The following is a 20465-nucleotide window of genomic DNA, read 5'->3' as shown; positions in this document are numbered from 1 at the left end:
AACTTTTGAATGCTATAAGAATACTTTCTGAACGTCTTTTATAAATCGAATGGAAGAATAATGCTATCTATATTTTGGAATGAATTTGAAACATCGTATTTGAAGAAACTATCAGAAAATTCATTTTCAGAACAATTTACGAAAAATTCTAAATTTACAAAAATCAAATCGACCATTACAGCTATCGCCTTCATCTTCAAACTCGGCCGAAGAGACATCCAAGGAATTTTTCTCAGCTATTATTCTATGAATTCCGAACATTTTATCTAGTTATGGTGAGAGAACAGATTTTTATAAAAAAATCAAAAATATAATGTATGGATTAAATTTTTTACTTGATAATTTAATATATTATAATTTAATATATTAATAATTAATGGATTATTAATTAATTAATCCATTGTTCAAATGGATTGACTAATTAATTTTTAATTGAAGCTGTAAATTGAACAATGAATGCTTCCCTTCGGAGGGAAAGAAATTAGATCGCCTTTTTCAGGGGAAATCAAGTCCGGATGAATGACAGATTGATGATTCGATTTTTTTAAGACAATGGGCCACGACCCCCTCAGATTACAAACGATGACAAGGAGAAAGTTCATGAATTCGTAAATTTCATGGGTTTGAGTTCACCTTTCTTATCGCTCACTTCTCCTTCAGCCTGTATGTATACGAGGTATTCATTATGTATACCACGAGGGGAGACTCCAAGTGGTATACAACCGTATTTACAACAGCCAAACGGTGTTATATCCCTCTCTCTGGAGTTTTTTTTCTCTTTCTTTTTTTTTAAACCGCGCATTGTAATCTCTCGTTTGTCGCGGCAAGCAACACAGCGGACGTTACGATCCAGCCATTGAATCGAACAATGGATAAATCTGGGTTACGCAAATGTCGCGCGTTAAATTAAAATGCGTTTGTGTAGTACAAGCATTTGGACCCGATTTTTTTTATAGCCTCAGAGGATTTATTTAACAATAGAATGTGTAGAGATTTTTCGCATTTTCAAGCAATAATTTTTTTAATAGCGGAACAAATTTGAGACTTTGTCACCGGAAAAAGCGGAAGATTTCCGCTTTCATAGACTGCAATTATACCTTTCTTTGATAAATTAATCACTGCATCACCTCAATTTTAATTTCAAATTGGTTAACATTATTGAAACACGTCAAGGAATTTCTCACCAAGTAATAGTTCCACTGAAATTGCAAGGAATTTCGTAATTGAAAATTTATAATTGTATTCCATAAAAATCGATTTTCATTTAATTAAAAACTCAGCCAACTTGTGGAAATTGTCGTCTAACTGCTGCCCATTCTTGGAACTTCGATAGAATTTTGCAGTGCCATTTGAAATTTTATTACCTTTTCTTCTCGGAAGAAAATTGTGATTTCGTTATTACATCGGAAAAAGCGGAACATTTCCGCTTTCGAAAGCTGCAGTTGTACCTTTCTTTGATAGATTAATCACTGCATCATCTCAATTTTGAAATTTACGTTGAAAATTTACTTTTTCCATTTTCTCTAATGCACCAAAATGATTGAAATTATTACACTTCGAGGAATTTTTCATCCAAGTAATAGATCCACTGAAATTCCGAGGAATTTCATAAATGAAAATTTACAATTTGATGAGAAAGTCAATGGAATGGATGGAGTTCAATTATTCCATGAAAATTGATTTTCATTGACTTAAAAACTCGGCCAAGATGTGGAAATTGTCGTCTAGCTGCCGCTGATTGTGTGAAATTCAATTGAATTTTCAGTGCAATTTGAAATTTCATTCTTTCCACCCCTCACTATTGAAAAAGAAATTTAAATTTTATCGACAGTCAACTGAAATGAAGTGAAATTTAAAATTTCACAGAAACCGTAATGAAATTCCCAATTTTTGAATAGCATTGAGATGAGGATTTCTCAATTTATTTGAATTTTCAATGAAATCGTGAATATTGAGCAGTGAACAACGATGAATTTTGAATTAATTGAAAATTGAAAAATTCCTTTAGCGACTTTTTCGGATTTAAATTTTAAGGAATAATTGAACAAAAGTTACTGTTTCATGGATTTCCCTACGAAATTCTGAATTTTCAATAACGAAAATCCTTAACACTAGAATGGCATAAAAAATTCGAAAAAGTATAACTTAAATTTCAGCAAAAAATTTTGAACACTGCTGAATTGAAATCAATGTCATTCGTCAGGAAATTATTACTGAATTCTCCATGAAATATTCATAATTTTAATAGTTTAATAATTTGAATGTCAATGATTTCAGTTTCTGTGTCGTAGGAAACGGCGCGGGAAATTTTCCATACTATCCCTTAATATATCGTATTCTCGCCAACATTGATGTTCCAAAATAATGCACGTCAAGTAACCCAATGAAATTAACGAAATTTGTTCAATGAAACCATCCCATCTGTGCCAATTTCAACCCAGCACTGATTAAGGTGAGGCACAGTCAAAAGATTGAGCAATCGTCAATCGTGTGTGCACTTGGGCCCGGCGTTTCCGCTCCATTTTTCTTTTTTTTCGTGGACCCAGTTGCGTACACAGAAGGACACCTTAAAAGTAATACTTATAAAACCTTCGGTGAGCACGAAAAAAGCGTATACGCAGGATACGTATAAATACGCGGGTTAAAAAATCCTGAGCACTTGCCCGAGGGTTTTTCCTACAAAACTTGACACAATCATTTGTTTGCACAGAAGTTTTTCTTCCAGCTCTTCATGTAACGCACTACATGCTACTGTAGTGCAGTACTACATTCTGATTGGTCGTGATCCGTGGTTGCGGAATAATCAGTGATAATGTTGAGGTCCAATTTTTTCTTTGTTTCCAACGCTATGGCCTCAGATCGGAAAGACTACTCCTAGGCCGCACTTTTCCAAAGGACGACTCCAAGTTTCCTCTTCCGTCTCCAAATCCTTTCCTTGGTTGAAGGAGAACACTTCACGGCCGCACCACCTCTAGGACGACCCCAAGCTTCCACTCTCCTCCCGCCGCCATCTCCGTGTTCCTAGCTAGAACTCAAACTTCGTCAGAGCGCTGCCATCTCCCGGCCACAAAGGACCCTAGCAGCTACCACATCTCTTGTGGTCCCCTCCCAAACTCTGTTCCCTTGATAGCACTCTCCCTTTTCCCCTGTTCAGTCTGTTGCCACCCCCTCTAATTATTTTATTTCTATTTTGTTTTTAGGTGCTTGTCCGCTTCCAGCCCGCAAGCAAACAACAAAACCCCCTGAAATATCACTACACGTTCCCCGGGCAACCGTCAGCTGTTCCCTCCATAGTCCCCCTTCCAATTTAACAAGATTCGCCTCCGAAATATCACTCTCTGCAGAATTCGTCCACTGAGGAACCCCCATAAACACTTTTCCTCCACTATTTCCCAATAGTCTCATGATGCACCCTCAGAGCCGACGCAATCATGCCGTCCCCTTCCCTCCTTGGATATCACACCCCTCCTTGCATTGTCTCAGAATCCAAATCGCTTCCTCTTTACCCCTCATCGGCAGCGTGGCCCTCCTACAGAGCAGCCGCAGCTTCACCAACGCCCACGTGGATCTTCCCAAAATTCCCGATATAAGTGCTTTTCCATATTCTCCCATGGTGCTTGCCACAAATTTTTCTGCCCCTCTCACTCCGCCGACGCATTTCGTTAGGCGTCTCCTAACCTCGTCGCCGGTCCTCCCAGAAAACCGTCTCCTAACTCCTCAAATTTTATAATTTCCTCTCCAATTTATTATTCCCTTTGAAGATTGCCTCTTGAAGGACCCCCACAGTCACTTTTCCTCCAGTATTTGTCCAAAAAACCCATAATTTGTTTTCAAAAACTGACGACGTAACCCCCCAGTGAACCACCTCTCACAAGCGCCACCACCCGTCCAAAAGTTTAGTGTATTTTTTCGCAATTGAACTTTCCCTTTCTCTTTGTTGAATATCTCAGTTACTAATAGAGATATGAATTATTGTAACAACACAGCGGTGGCGTTAATTTCAGTAGTCTAGAGCGTCGATTCCAGTAATGAGTAGAATGAATGGGATGACGTTACACAAAAAAATAAGTGGTCATAACAAATATTCTTAGAAAAATCATTCATCAAATGGTACTTCAATTTTATTGGAATAATAAAAGTAACTTTGAGAAACTAAGCAGCGTTGAGAGTGGTCACCAAGTGGAGTGGTGGCCATTCCGCTTAGTGACTACGAGGGGACACCTGCAGAAAAAACGATGTTGTCAGACTCGGCAAGAGAAAAGAGCATTGAGAATGAAATTGTAAAGAAAGAAAAATGATGAAACTGAAGAAAACGAACTCGTAGAAATCGAAAGGCATATGGTAATAGGAAAATGAAACAAGACTAGTATTTTGAAAAAAAAAAATGATAAAGTTAATCGGACCGGTAGTTTGAGAGATATTGAACAAAACAGTTTTTCGCGAAAAGTTGAATATCTTCTAAACCACTTGTCCGAGTTCGCCTAGCCACAATCCCATCCTGTAATATCATAAGAGCTGCAATCTCATCAAATTTTTACCGCGCACAGAACGATTTCCTCATAAAAACGTAAAATGCCGATTATTACCCAACTGTGCCTAGTTATGTAGCAATATTGTGATTCGAATTGATAGATATTATCACAAGGAATATTTTGGCACCAATAAAATTCAATTCAATCGCGTAATTTTCGCGATATTGAGGAAAAAAGATTTTTGCGAAATTGCTGAATCTAGGAAACTGCTTGACCGATTGAGCTGAAATTGCGCTCAGAAATGCTCCAAAATAATCCCAATTATGTGACGAAATTTCAGATTTTTAGCTTCAAATTTAGTCCTTTTTCTGGGAAGATTCATGAAATTTTCCCGAAAAATTCGCACATACGTACACACATTTTCTAAAACTATCATATCTTCACGTTTCATGACATTCTAGATCATTTCCTGGCACAATTAGAAGATCGTCAAAATTACCGATGACAAAACTCCCATTCGAACGCCAAAAAAGTAAGGATTCATCCACATTTGATCCTCATCACTGGCATCGCCGATCTTTCTCTGATATGTCCAAAACTAAACTACATACTATCCTTTCGAAGCACGAATTTTCAATTTTTCTTGCAGTCAATACGGATATACTGCACTAAGTACAGATATTGATGTCAGATGGAACTTCAAAACTATATATCTACATTTTCAAAAATCCATACTTGTTTTTGAAGAATTTAAACAATTTTCAAAATTGTGGCCCTTGAGGATATTTTATGCACCTTGAGATTCTGCGGAGTTTGCTTCTTTCCGATTTTTTTTAGACTCCTAATGATCGCCAAGAACTCTCAAATTCAAGCTTACAACATTCAAGGACTTTTAAATTTCACTGCAGTCTCCCCGCAATATTATTTGTGAGCTTTCAAGTTTATTTTCCTTATAATAGGTTTTTCATTGTTTATCACTGCTGATTATATCAGTAGACATGAGATGTTTTCGTTTTATGATCCTATTCTTATCTCCTCTTATAAAAGTTGATGATTGTCATAGATCTGTTGATATATCGTAAAAGTTACCTTGCCTCTGTATTCTCGGGAAGGATTATTGTAAATAACATGATTTTTAGGTATAAGCCCAATGAATATTGTAAACTGTGCTATTTTGAGTTGGAAAATCTGGCTCACATTATTGTTAGGTGCCCTTATTATCATAACTTTATGGTAAAACACTTCAATGATGTGATCCTTGACAGACATGAGGAGAACTTGCTACCTACGTTATTAGATATTTGTGACTCGAAACAAATGAAGAAACTATTGTATTTTGTGATGGATGCTCCCAATTTTCGAGAGCGTTACCTGACTGTAGACTAAACTGAATCTGGTCATCTGAGCTTCTCCTCGTCTCTCTCTAGCAATGTCTGAAGGTTTCCATCAGTGAAGCCTTTACTTCCGAGTTTTTTTTTAACTTTGCCTATTTTTTATTTCATTCTGATCGATTCCATATCTTTCACGCAACACTTGTTAAGAATGTATCTTACTGATTTATGTATTCTCTCCTCCCCCCCCCCCCATACAATATGTGGAGGTCGCCCTTAGCTGTAAACTAACGAAGACGCGTATGATAAATAAAATGAACAAAAATATCGTGAAAGTTCAGAATGGAGAGTGCGGAGTCGGGTATTGGTCGAGTTCAAACTAATTCAGATTATAAGATTATACTCCACATCATTATAAGTCATGCCGTCATGCCGTCAGGTTGTTAGACAAACTCGAACTGATCGAGATTATATCTGAGATTATTTGGAAAATATTCTACTTCAGCCAATTCGGCCACCATCTCTTTCTAATCCACTGGGTACCTCACTCCATCTTATATACGAGCCTAAACTCCAGGTTATATTGATGAATGATACGCAATATAGTCCGAACGTCGTTAAAATTCTGGGAAATGATTGATTAAGAAAATAACGAGCTCCCTGATGTATTTAAAAATGAATTAGAAAAAAGTTGATAGAAATTTATTTTTACCACTGTTGCGACAATTCCATAAATTCCTATATTTCTCGTGACGATTCAAGTTATTTGGTCATTCAACTTTGTTATAAACGCCCTAAAAAGTTTGAAACTTTTAGGGAAATTTTTTTGGCAGAAGATCCATGAAATACATTTTCTTTCATTCTCATGACCGCTTCAGCCCTCATAGACGTCTTCATCACGAATGATTCAAAAGATATGATGAGTTTTATAGCTTTATAGTTAAATTTTGAATAAGCCAATTGTTAATATTACTCACTAATTTTTTAATTATTAAATTAATCATCAATTTGAATATTCAAATTCCGAATTAGGGTGAACCAACCAGTGTTCGAACCAGACCAGTCATCGAACTAATTGGTACTTTTTCTATAAAATAAATTAGCAGAAGGTCGAGATGCCTCGCATTATACATGAAAAATAGAATTATGACATTTCCAAATGATATTGTGATGATTGAAAATGTTTAAGTTACCTTATTACCAGCGGAAAAAACAATTTTCGATGACATGCCGCCAATAGCATATTCCCATTACAGAATACGCATTTCGATTACTGGGTTTTCACACATTTTCAGCTTTTTGTATTCATATCCTTAATTGTATCGTCAATTAATACCCATAATATTTTTTTCTATTATCTATGGAGATGTACAGGGTAGTTATAATTATTTTTAAATCAATTTTCGACTTGATTATATTTTTAAATCTACGTCAAAAATAACTGTGACCTTATTTGTTCGAACACTGGACGATTCACCCTATTTTATCAATCAATAATTGAGTTCCGAAGATTGACCATTATGTGACTAATTGAAAAATATTTTCACGACATTTAGAAATATTTACTCAATAGTTAATTGATAATGCCAAACAAATCTTGTTTTTATATTCCTTTGTAAGAAGATATTTCCTGAATATTTGTTTTTATTCATATACATATATGTATACATATATTACAAAAAAATAGAAAAATAAGGAAATATCTTCTTCACAGAGATAAAAAAGATTTGCATAATCTAGGATCTTCAGCGAAGATTAAATAATCAATGGACACTCTCCTGGATACTTTATGGAGCAATTTAACTATCGTGTGGCATGCAGCAATTATTTAGTGTGAAATAATATAATTCTAGCTGTAAAAAGTCATGGTAGAAATGTGACATTAATTTATATGTTCCTTTGATTGTTTATTATTACTTTTATTATTTTCAAAAATAAATGAGAGGATAAAAAAAAAAGAATCACTGACTTAATCCTTAAGTAGTCGCAGCTCTCCGCCGAACGTAGTTGGTCGCACGGTAAGAGAATCGCCGCCCCGTGTATTTTACGATTTCGAGAAAATAAAAGTTGAACAAAAAAAATTTATTTCATGTTCACAGATAATTTTGAACTTTCAATGAATAGGAAATGGGGGTATGGAAGCGAAATACTTGTTAGATAATCCAAGAACTCGATTTGAAAAAGTGCAAAATTATGAAATGTAGAGGTTAAACATGGGGATTTTCAACGAATCGAGTTTTCAGAAGATTTTAAGAATTCATTGGTGTAAGTCTGGATCGAAAAAAAGATGTTGAGGTGTTCCATATATTTGAAAGTAGAAATACAAATTTTTATGACTTTTTCATTCATGAAGTTTTTTTATGAAAAGAAAAAATTGCAGGCGGCTGTATCTTCGATACAGCTGTAATTGTACGTGAATGCGTCCATGGTCTTTCCTTCTTTCTCGGATTTCCTAGAAACTCCTTCCTTTCTCTCGAATTTTCTAGAAACTCCCAGAATTTCATCGAAATTTCTAGAAACGCTTTCAATTTTTTCGAAATTTCAAGAAACTTCTCGAATTACCTTGAAATGTCTAAAATTTTCTAAAATTCCGATAGATGGCGCTGCATATAAGGACTGTTTCCCAAAATGACCCCCCATATTGAAACCATAGACGTATCCACGTCAAAAATTAAAAAAGCGGGGATTCTCTTATTAGCCGACCACTTAAGAGTTAACCCTATAAGGTGAATTTCAATATCCCCACTCTATGGCCGCCAAAGCGGAATACTAGCGTCCCCACTCGAGCGTCCTACTACGCTTTACTACGCTCTTCACTTTAGAGGGTTAACCCCTCACGTACGGGCTCGGTATGTCATAGGGGAGAGTGTGCCTGTACCGCTGAGCGGGTAATACCGCTCACCCGATTTTCTCCACAACTATCAACTTGAAAATTTCTTTCTGTTCGCGATCATGAAGAATTTGATGACAGGATGTGATTGTCGGAAAAATTTCACTTTATTTACCACTTTAACTATGAAAAAACACATAACGAAGTGTTGAGGTCTTTACAGTGCAAAATTTGTAGACTTTAAATTAAGGCTTTTGACAGTTTCAAACGCTGAATTCTCATATTAAACTGTGGTAATTCGATTCGTGGTACTTTTGTGCGTAATTCGAGACGAATTCGAACTCAAAACTTCACTCATGTCAATAATTATCAACAATTTTGTTNGCGATCATGAAGAATTTGATGACAGGATGTGATTGTCGGAAAAATTTCACTTTATTTACCACTTTAACTATGAAAAAACACATAACGAAGTGTTGAGGTCTTTACAGTGCAAAATTTGTAGACTTTAAATTAAGGCTTTTGACAGTTTCAAACGCTGAATTCTCATATTAAACTGTGGTAATTCGATTCGTGGTACTTTTGTGCGTAATTCGAGACGAATTCGAACTCAAAACTTCACTCATGTCAATAATTATCAACAATTTTGTTGACGCCGAGCGGAGCCGGTAATACCGCTCATAGGATCGGCCACGTAGTTGTTCGACAGTACTTGAGTACAGGTTAGGTTGCGGCGCGAGCGATACACGCAAAACCCTATGAGCGGCATTGGAATCGTGCCGAGCGGTATTACCCGACGGCGGGTAGTACCGCTCAATAGGCTCTCTCTTTTATTTTCAATCAATTTTGTGGATTCTAAGGAGAATTAGGCGTCTACACTTCGAGAATAACGAGTTCAATAGTTAAAGAAGTCTCACAAATACGTTTTTTATACTCAGGTTGAAATATAAAATATAAAACTGGCATTTCCCCCTAGGTGGGCGGTACAGACACACCCTACCGACCCATGCAAAAACGCACGGCTCGTTTCAAAATTGAATATTTCCGAAACTATGGCAGATAATACAATCGGACTAATACCATTGCGAAGGTGAATACTGTAGCTTCAATTATATATTTTATTTATAATTTTTCATTCATCAGAAAATATGGGATGCGAAGAGTATTGAGCGTGTGGTAAACTTGGTATCAGAAAGGCCCCGTATGTGAGGGTTTAAGTAAGCACGCGTGAAGCGCGCGGTCCTGTTCTAGTATAGTTCAATTCGCTGCGTTTACTAATTATTTATCTACCTATTTTCATTAAGATATGAAGGAACAATGATCGACACGTTGACGTGTGAATGCTTGTTACCACTAGCCCTATCAAAGAAAATTGATAGTTTCCCTGCGTTGTGTGGTACAATCGAGGCGTTTCTGCCTCCCAGTGTAAATAAAACTAAACACTCGTGAATATAGCCTGTATTACACTCTATTGGTTGATAAAAAGGCCAGAGGGGGGACGTTTAACTCAACTCGTCTATTATATTTCCCCTGTCTCAATCGTGTCACTGGGTCACAGTGTCTTTTCAGATATTCGTTCTCATTCTTTTATGCCCAAGTTATCCACTGGGTCTTAACGTTTGGCTTAACTTTAGATTATTACAATCCTGTCCAACTCGCCAGTGGGTCGTGCCATTCTCACAGTCTTTATCTAATGGCTCAACGTTTCAGTATCGGATCATTGTCGGTGGCTGGCAATCATAAAGGTGTAATGGATTATTTTAGCCAAATAAGGGGGTCGGGTAAGCGTCTTTGGGAATTCTGGGTGGAGAGTTTTAAGTAGCGACATCTGGGGGGCAAAGGTTAATGCTTGATTTATGAATTTTACGATTATTCGTGCGATAATGACAGAGTTATGGGTTTGGGCAATCGCAACCATTTTTGTCGATTGCTTATTGCGATTATTTCATTTTACGGATTGGTTTTTTATTGACTCCTTCACTGCTAACAATTTTTGCCTGAATTTTTAACATCTATATGGAAAAAAAAATATTCTCGGATGTGGTATGCAATATTCTGGAATCAGGAATATGTGTATTCCGTAATACGGGATACTTCATACTCAATTGCAGAATAACATTCCGGAATGCAAAACATTTTATCGCTAATTCCTGAATAATATTCCGGGGAGTTCTTCGCATACCCAATAACCAATTGGTAAGAGTCGTGCACACGTGGGTCCGGAGGGCGATGAGAACTCAGGGAAGAATTTTCATAGGTTTTTTTCCCCGCATTCGCCCTTTCGGCTGGCAATCGGTCGTATTTTGGGGCATTCTTCCGGGACATTTGAATTATTATTACCATCAGCAACTCTGAAGTTTGAAGTTGCTGGGAGGCCATTGATCGAAGGCCGCAAACTTGCGCTTTGTCACAGTATAATTGTGTCACTTTTTCCTTTTCCCTTCATTACATTTTTTCTCTTCACTTTGAGCCATCAATTTGACGTTCACTATCATCAAGAGAATGAATTTATACCAATATCGACTGAGAATCCATTTGAAAATTATATATATTGGATTATGTGTAGGAATACTCAATAAAAACACATTAGTTTTATTCTTCAAAGTAAAACTCTTTAATGATCGCACGCAGAAGGTATATCTTTCTCCAACGAAGTCTCTAGGACGACTAACTAAAAGTCATGAGAGTTTTCACTCTCTGGACCCATTTGACAAAAGGCCCTTGTTTCAATTTTCTTCAGCCTCTCCTTTGTGACTCACCATGAGGACTGTTTTTCTTCACGTCTCTATTTTCTAAGAAAAGCCATAAATGTCACCCTGAGTGTTTGGGTGGAAAAGAGAAAATGTTTAACTAAACTAAGAAATTAATTTTTGTATTCAGGCATGAATTCCAACAATATATACCGGATTCCGAAATATTATTCCCGATTCCAGAATATAAGATCTCGGATTCCGGAATACAAATATTCCTGATTCTGGAATATTATATGCCCGATTCAAGGATCTATTTTTGCGTGTAATCTTTGAAATTTTTATCAAGACTCGGTTTCACTAAAATATCCGGCAATCACGCTACGGAATCAAGCAGAAAATGAACGAAACCTGGATGTTTCATTTCAACTGCTACGCGAAAATTCGAAAGGTTATGTGGATGTGGATGAAAATGTAAAATTCAGGTGATTTTGATTTTAAATATTCATGTTTAATTGAACGTTCAATTAAGATGTGAAATTTTCGTCGCACTTTTCCTGAAAACTTATGGATTCTCCAAGAATCGAACTGAAAGTTGATATTTCATAATCATTTTTCTCCTAAATCGAATGCAATGTAATTTCAATGAAAATATAATAACTCCCCATTAGGCGACAGTAGTCGTCACACGGGTAGTTTACGACTTCGGCGGTGGTTCAAGCTAAGGCTAGGGATCGGCGATGTTTTAAAAAACATCGATTATCGAAGAATTGATGTTTTTAAAAAACATCGATGTTGTAAATCGATCTTTCAGAAAAAAACATTGATTATTTAAAAAATCGACGTTTCTCTCATTACACAGGAGAAAAAAATACAACCCGAGGAACTTACGTTTCAATGATAAGGACTGCTGGAGAGTTAAAATTTGAACCTCGAAACAGAGCTTTTGATTAATTGAAAAAAATATATTGAATATTTTCCGTTGGCTGCAATAATTGTTCAAAATTTAAATAAAAAAAAATTGAAAATTTCAATTAAAAAAACAACTGGACATGACTGGACTTGTTCACTTATCATTTATAACATACATACTGCAGAAAATAATGACTTCTATTGTGGATAAATTATTCTTTTGTTTATTCTCAATGAATCAACATTATTCTTCTACAAAAAAATGAAAAATTTTGTTAGCTTGGTCAGAAACATCGATGTTTGGAGAAAAGAATCGAAAATCGATTAATTGGCCGTTCAAAACATCGAATTGAAAATATCGATGTTTAGGCATGAAAAAATCGATGTTTTCGTCAGAAGGCCCGTAGACCGCGATCTAACCGAGCGAAGCGAGCATTCATCACACGGTCCAAAAGTATTTTCTGACGAATGTGATTATAGGCCTCGCCTTCGGCTTGGCCTACAAAGCTAAATTCGTCAGAAAATACTTTGTGGACCTTGTGATGAAAATAACTATTTCGATTAATCGACAAACATCGCCCATCCCTAAGCTAAGCAGCGTTTAGTTCGGTTAGTACTTGGATGGGTGTCCGCCTAGCCCTATCTCCTCCTGTGGAACTGCTGCCGCCAGACGTGCATGTAAGTAACTACTGCGCACATCCAGTCTGTGTGGCGGATGGACGGCCGGCTGTATGACTGGGGTTTTCTATGATTTCCCGTGCAGTACTAGACCGAATGGGGTGCAGCTGTTACGAGTAAAACGGTCCTCGGTAACGCAGATAAATATGAAGGAGAATGGGAGAAAGGTATAAAGGCAGTGAGGAGCCTATAAAACCATAGCAGTGGTAGGAAGGAAATATATGAATAAAAAAGGATAGTAATAATGACGATAACTACCAGACTATCAATGAAATTGTAATTTTTGTTCTAGCAATTCTAAAAACGAACGATTTCCCTGGCTTTCCATTGATGCATATCCATTGCGGACTCGCTGTGTCGCGCCAAAGCCTCCTTAATGAATTTTCCTCATCCCCAAGTAATTACTGTGCAATTACCTCGGTATCTACCAGACGAATTAGCGAGTGTTTCGCCACTCTGATTGTGAGATGAAACCATTCCGTTAGCGTTTAAGATAAAAATCGGGTTTGTCGTTATCAAGATCGGTGAATTCACTTTAATGAATTTCTTGTATTTCTCGTTTCTCCAAAAGATATTTACAAACACTGGATATAGTCCTACACCTTCTCAACCGAGTGTTTATGTGTTCTTAAGGTGTATGTCTAAAGAGCAGGTTTTCTTACGATTGTCCCCATGTTTTTCATAGATAATGTTTATAATATTTTCCAGCTATTGAAAAAAATTCTAACTACCTGTACTACACAGTTTAAGATATAATATATAATGAAACGGGGGCTTCTAGCTCGCGAGACATGAGCCAAATGGAGAATATGGATTCCACCGAACTCGACTTTTCCATTTTATGATAAAGACGGTTTTTGCTTAGTTCTCAAAAAACGAATCCGTGATAAATTAATAAATTCCGATTACGGTGAATTTTTTGTAGAATTTTATAATTATAATGTTATAATTATAATTATATTTTTATAATTATAATTTTATAATTCAAACAAATAATTTCTTAGTTAACTCAAACAGTAATTGTTACCTTCATCAACAACATATGGGGGTAGAAAACTTAATAACTTATGAGAGTGCAATAAATTAAGTCATTTACAATTTTTTTCGCAAATCCATAGACTACCTTTTGGATGGTATTATCTTAGGATATATCTTAAGGTATTTCCCTAGAAACCAGGTATTTCTTACAGTTGTCCCCGTGTTTTTCATGGATAATATGTATAGTATTCTCCAGCTATTGAAAAATTGCAGGCGGTAGTATCTTCGATTCAGCTGTAATTGTACGTGGATACGTCCATGGTCTTTCCTTCCTTCTCGAATTTCCTAGAAACTCCGTGCATTCCCACGAATTTTCTAGATACTCCCTGAATTTCGTCGAAATGTCTAGAATTTTCTAGATTTCCGATAGATGGCGCTGCACATAAGGACCGTTTTCCAAAATGACCCCCCATATTGAAACCATAGACACACCCACGTCAAAAATTCTAACTTGTCATGAAGAATAGAGGGAAGGAAGACGAAGTGCTACGGGGGCCTGCATTGAAAATGGGGAGGGCAAATGAATCGGCGTGATTGATGACGAAGACTCCTGCAGGTGGCTCTTGGGTTGTCTATGACCTACGCACGGACACAAGATTTCGCATGTATTAGCGTACTTGTTGATTCTGCCTTCAAATCCGACTTATCCATCGACACTCCTGTTGTGCTCTTGTTTTATTCCGCTTTCTATCATTACGGGACCGGCCGCACGTGCTGCGCACGCGCCCTCTCATCTCCTCACGTAGTGGCGCTTCGGTTTCAGTCTTACGCTTACGCTTATTCGAGATTTTCGAGATATTTCGAGATCAATTTCCTTTCTCCTTTTTACGGTAGGATTCTTCGATGAAATGAAAAAAGTTTGATAATAATGACGCGGAGGTGTTTTTCGTTCAAGAAAGAGCGCAACTTTCTTCAAATATTCAATTAAAAATAATAAAATACATCTACTCTTATTTCCACGTGGTCCACCCAAATCACTAATACCATTCTAAAGTTCCCTCTCTATCGCGTCTGCCTGACCGCTCGCAAATGCTGCGATCTCTTCGATTTATGGGAAATTTTCGGTTTGGACCCCATATCCTCCGTACACAGTTCAACCTTCTTCCCTCTATTCTTCATGCTAGCTGTATTACACAATTGAGGATATAATCAATAATGAAATGCGGGCTTCTAGCTCGCAAGACATGAGCTAAGTGGGGCTTATGGATCCCACCGAACTTGATTTTTCCATTTTATGAGAAAACGGTTTTTATGTTCTTCTTAAAAAATGAATCCGTTGTAGATTCATAAATTTCGAATACGGTGAATTTTCTGTTAAATTTTATAGTTTATATTTTCTGCGATATCCAACTCTAAAAACTGAAAAATTTGTGGAATCTTTTCTTATTTGATTGAAACAATTAATCAACAAATAATTTTTTACTTAATTCAAACAGTTATTGTTGCCTTCATCAACAACATATGAGAAAAACTCAATAACTTATGAGAATGCAACAAACTAAGTAATTTAGAATTTTTTCCGCAACTCCATCGGGAATAACTTTTGGGTGGCATTGTCGTGGAATACACCTTAATCTCTTAAGGAAGTCAAGTCTTTTCCGGAGGAAATTCAAAACAAAAGTTTGTCTCCACAGACTACAATAGTTCATCATTTTCTCGTACTAGAAGTAACACGAGGATATTATTAAATTCAAGGTTGAAAAGTAAAAAATCTTTTGAGGCAGACAACTCCATTCGCGACAAACTGACCATCACGGTAACTTCCCTTCCACGTGCACCAACACCATTTCACTATCAATGCACTTGCACTCCAGTGTTAACACTCTAATGTTTCTCTCATGCATGTGGAAGTGAAACGAAGTATTGCGTGTGTAGGCGTCTACCTCAGTGGGGCAAGCGCGTCTGCAAAAGCGGCTAGTTACATGATCCATTCATTATATAAGAACAATCGCTCTTCTAATGGACGTTCCATCATTGTGGGTATCTATGAAGGGCAAGTTTTACTCGTGTAATGTAGCTATCATTTTTTTTCCTCTCTCTCTTTTATGTTATGTTGATTTACGCGTGCGCCGCGTGATATTATGGGATGCTGACGCCTCTGTGATATGTTTTTCTTCTTTTCGGATTGATTTCAGGGACATTTCACATTCATGAGATTAATTTCCCCGGAGACAAACAAATTTCAAGGAAACTAGTGGATTCGACGAAAAATGTCAAATGAACTTTTTTTAACTCATGAAATTCTTCACGAAAAAATTCTTCTAATAAATTTTCATAAGGCGCTTACTTTGAGAAAAATTTACAACAAAATTAATCAAATTTTTTTTCGTGAGTTCAACAAATAGTGCTCAGATTTTTTCATAGGAATTTTGAAAATCAAGAGCTTCACGATGATTTATTCAAAAATTTTTTTTGATTGAAAAATTCCCGGAAATTTTTTCCGGGAATTGTCAATTTTCCCTCGGAAAATTTGCCCCTTGAAAATTTTTTTCCCTCGCTAATTTTTCCCATTTGGAGTGTTTTCTAGAGTTTTTTCCCCGTTGAAAAATTCCCGGAAATTTTTTCCCCGGTAATTTTTCCTCCGCGAATTTTTCCTTTCGAAATTAAATTTCTTCACTAATTTTTTTCCGTGTGGGATTTTGCAAGTTTTTTTTCAGAAAATGGTGATAGAATTTTGTTCTTTTTCTCTTAGAATGTAAAAAATGAAAAATTTAATAACCAGAATCGTAATTTTTTTATTCGCGATTGTTTAATCAATTCACTATTTATCAACTAATGTCGATATGTAAATTTCAAATTCAATGCGATTTCATAGCTAATCTGATTAGTTGGGTTGTGTTACATTCAATAAGGATGAATGGATGCTGTGTTCAAATATGTCTGATTCAATATTTTCCAGGGAAATTACATATCGTATGACATGATATGAGTAATCTTGTAACTTCGGGATAAAATATTTCGTCATAAATTTCCTTCTATAAAAGAAATTTTTATTCTGAAAAGACATCGTCTGATGTGATGATTTTAGTGAGAGTGAGATGAACATTTCACAACTTGATTGAATTTTCAGTGAAACATAACTATTCAGAAATAAAATGACATGAATTTTCAATCCAGTAGCGAAGTGGTCAAACGCTTTAAGTCGATTTTGGCAATTGGCCAGTTTTCAATGAATATCTCGGAATCTAAAGGAGATCGCAAAATTGTTCTCATAACCTTTTTAGCAGCATTTAATTCGCTCTACAAAAAATGTTATTATGTAAATTTCGCTATCTCCCTTAAATTCGGAAATATTTCTGGAAAACTCAACTAAAGAGTAAATTGACTTGAACCGTTGGACCACTTTCAGAATTTTCACAGAATAATTGAACTGAAAAATCAAGAATTTTATTAATTTCCAGATAATTTGAACAGAAAATCAATGGAATATTTGATTTCTCAATGACAAGATTCCCTGAAATTTCAGTGGAACTTGAACACAATAAAAATTTTCCGAATTTGTCACGGAAAATTCAGACGAAAAATTTTAACAGTGCATGTTGAAACTTTCAAGTTCGCACCAGGCAATCATTTGTTTAGTAATTTTCAACTAACGATTTTGTTGGCCCGAACAAGCCTTGTTCGACAACTTGTTCGTTTTTCTCCCAGTGCATGCAACGAAATGAGCACGAAAGAGTCGACATTACGCAATCCAATCGCTTGAGCTCCTCTCTCAAACCACTCCGCACACTCGTATCGAGACAGTGAGATTCGAAGGGCATTCCGTCTATATCTAGCCACAACAATCAACAATAATCGTCGTCACCCATACTACAGCAGAATGGAGGTGTGGAACCCATCCTATAACAACTCCGACTCCCTCCCCACCACCTTCTATCCTTCTCCACAATTCTTTTTTCTCCTTTATTCACTTTTCATTATGCAGGCCACCTTGAAAAACTCCCGTGTGCCAATCGCGATTACGCATCTACTAAAAAGTATGCTAATAAAATATACAAATATACATCTGAATCAGTAGTTGTATCCACGAGACAATGGAGACCGATGACTAAACCGGAAATGATGACTTTTCCACTGAAATTTCAATATTTCTAATCAGATTTTTCCTTCAATTATCCTTGTTATGTTTTTTTCACTCGTTTGTCTATCTCACTTTGATACTTTTGCATTATCCTCACCCACATATGCATCGAGAGGAGCGTCACCTTACGTAAGGAATGATCGTGCCGCACGATACATAATAATGACAAGAGGCGAATATCAAAAATGGGGGAAAGGGATGTAAAAAAAATATTGTAGAACAAACATCGAGAGAAATAAACCATAAACAACGAGGAATTATGGGGATATCAAATCTTGGAGAACTCTCCATTGTATTCCTTTCACTTTCTGGAGTTTTATTCCCACGTACTGTCCCCCAACGCTGTCGATCTCCTTTCCTGTGGTCATGTCGTTTTGTCCTTGGATATTATAAAAAATGCATAATCTTCAAGACTTTGCGAAAGATATTTGAAAAAAGCCATTCGTTTGTATCGTTGAAAATTGCATGCATTCATATTATTTCGTGTAACCACACGAGTGCGGAGTGAAAGTGACCGCGGGCTCTCAATGAAATCAAGTTGTGAAGAGAATTTTTCAACTTCATTTTTATTTATTTGACCCTTTGAATGAATAAAGATGGCGAAAATATTGGACCGTGTCCTCTTCTCTGGCCACATTGAGGTGCGTTTCACGTTCAACTGGACAGCCGTTACGTAATACGAGTGATCTCACATTGTGGGTGGGGAATGTAAAGCTGCACACATACATGATCTTCCCTCCGTTTAAGTTTTTATATGTCATGCACATTCAACGTCTCGATCTAGTATCTTCACTCCCTATCTCCTACTTCTATTTACCATGACTGAATGCAGGAAGACCTTGAACAGTGGTATGAAGCACTCTTTTGATCGATATAAGTTGGATTAATATTGTGGAGGGAAATCAAGTGGATATCATCCCACTCATCATTGTCGCCGTAAATTATTTATTCCGCCTTGGGTCGGAGTTCAGTAGTTGTTATGACAGACACATTTCTATGATGGAGAGAAATTGCTGATCTCTCGGGATACTCTTGGGGATTGATTTTTTTTTCACGCTGATTTGTGCATTATTTTTACCACTTTTCATCACTGCCCTAGAAACTGGACATTTTTTATGCTCATTCGCAAGACATTTGTAAATATGTCAAATGGGTAATGAATGGGCTGATAAGAATTGCAGTATTAGTAGGCGAAAAAGTGAATAGATTTTGAATATTTATGCTGGGGAATAAATTGAAGGAAATTTGGTTTCAACTGAGTCTTGCAGACAAGTTTTTGTTGTATTTTCTGAACACGGGCGCGGGGAGACAAGTAGGGTGAAAATTACCTAGAAATTGTCGTAAATTTCACTGCACCAAATACTGGTAGAAAATTACTCTTGAAATTTCAAGTGAAAAGGCTTGAAATTTTTAACAATGATAAAGTTACATGACATTTCTGTATATTTCTTCATTGAGGAATCAGTTAATTTCTTTAATATTCAAGTAATTCTCGATCTTCAGGTCCATACGGCAGTAAAAAACCTTGAAAATTTTAAAAATTCAAAAAAAGTCATGAAATTTCAGATTTTACTGAAAATTCAATAAAATTCAAAAATTTTGAGAAACACGAAAATGAGAGTTCTTCAAGTTATTTGAATTTTCTTTGAAAACAGCAATATTCAGCCACAAATTACCCCGAATTTTCAAATAATTGAAAAATCAAGAATATGTGTATCGGAATTTTCCGCTGTACAATCAATATTCAGAGAATAATTGAACTGAAATTTATACTTCTCATTGATTTTCCCCCGAAATTCTGAATTTTCAATGACGAAATTCCTTGAAATGTCAGTGAAACTTAGATGTGACAAAAATTTCCGAAAAGTGTATGGGTGTGAAAGTGAAATTTAATATTCAGGCAATAATTGAACTAAAATTTACAGTTCTCATTGATTTTTCATCAAAAATCTGAATTTTTAGTGACGAAATTCCTTGAAATTTCAGTGGAAATTACATGTGATAACAATTTCCGAAAAGTGTGCGGGAAATTTCAGCTAAAAAGTTCTAACAGTGTCATTTTTTTCAAAAATTGACAAGACGTATATGAAATAAAAAAAAAATTGAAGAGTTCGGGATTGGACTCGGGTGGATATCAAAGTTCGGGGAGGGGGAGGGGGCGTGAAATTTAATATTCAGGCAATAATTGAACTACAATTTACAGTTCTCGTTGTTTTTTCATCGAAAATCTGAATTTTCAATGACGAAATTCCTTGAAATGTCAGTGAAACTTGAATGTGACAAAAATTTCCGAAAAGTGTGCGGGAAATTTCCGTTAAAAATTTTTAACACTGTCATTATTTTTAAAAATTGACAAGACGTATATGAAATAAAAAAAATTGAAGTGTTCAGGATTCGACTCAGGTGGTATCAAAGTTCAGGGGGGGGGGGGGG

At 36.2% G+C, this 20465-nt stretch overlaps 1 protein-coding gene across 2 annotated transcripts in view; it reads right to left on the bottom strand.

The window, feature by feature from the left end:
* The window catches only part of LOC107037619 (transcription factor Ken 2), a 57194-nt gene that overhangs the window by 16071 nt on the left and 20658 nt on the right, over positions 1-20465 (bottom strand). The window lies entirely within an intron of this gene.

Source organism: Diachasma alloeum, unplaced genomic scaffold (genome assembly GCF_001412515.2).
Source record: "Diachasma alloeum isolate Michigan unplaced genomic scaffold, Dall2.0 Dall_scaffold_00256, whole genome shotgun sequence".
Classification (NCBI taxonomy): domain Eukaryota; kingdom Metazoa; phylum Arthropoda; class Insecta; order Hymenoptera; family Braconidae; genus Diachasma; species Diachasma alloeum.
This window is presented reverse-complemented; position numbering and strand designations above follow the sequence as displayed.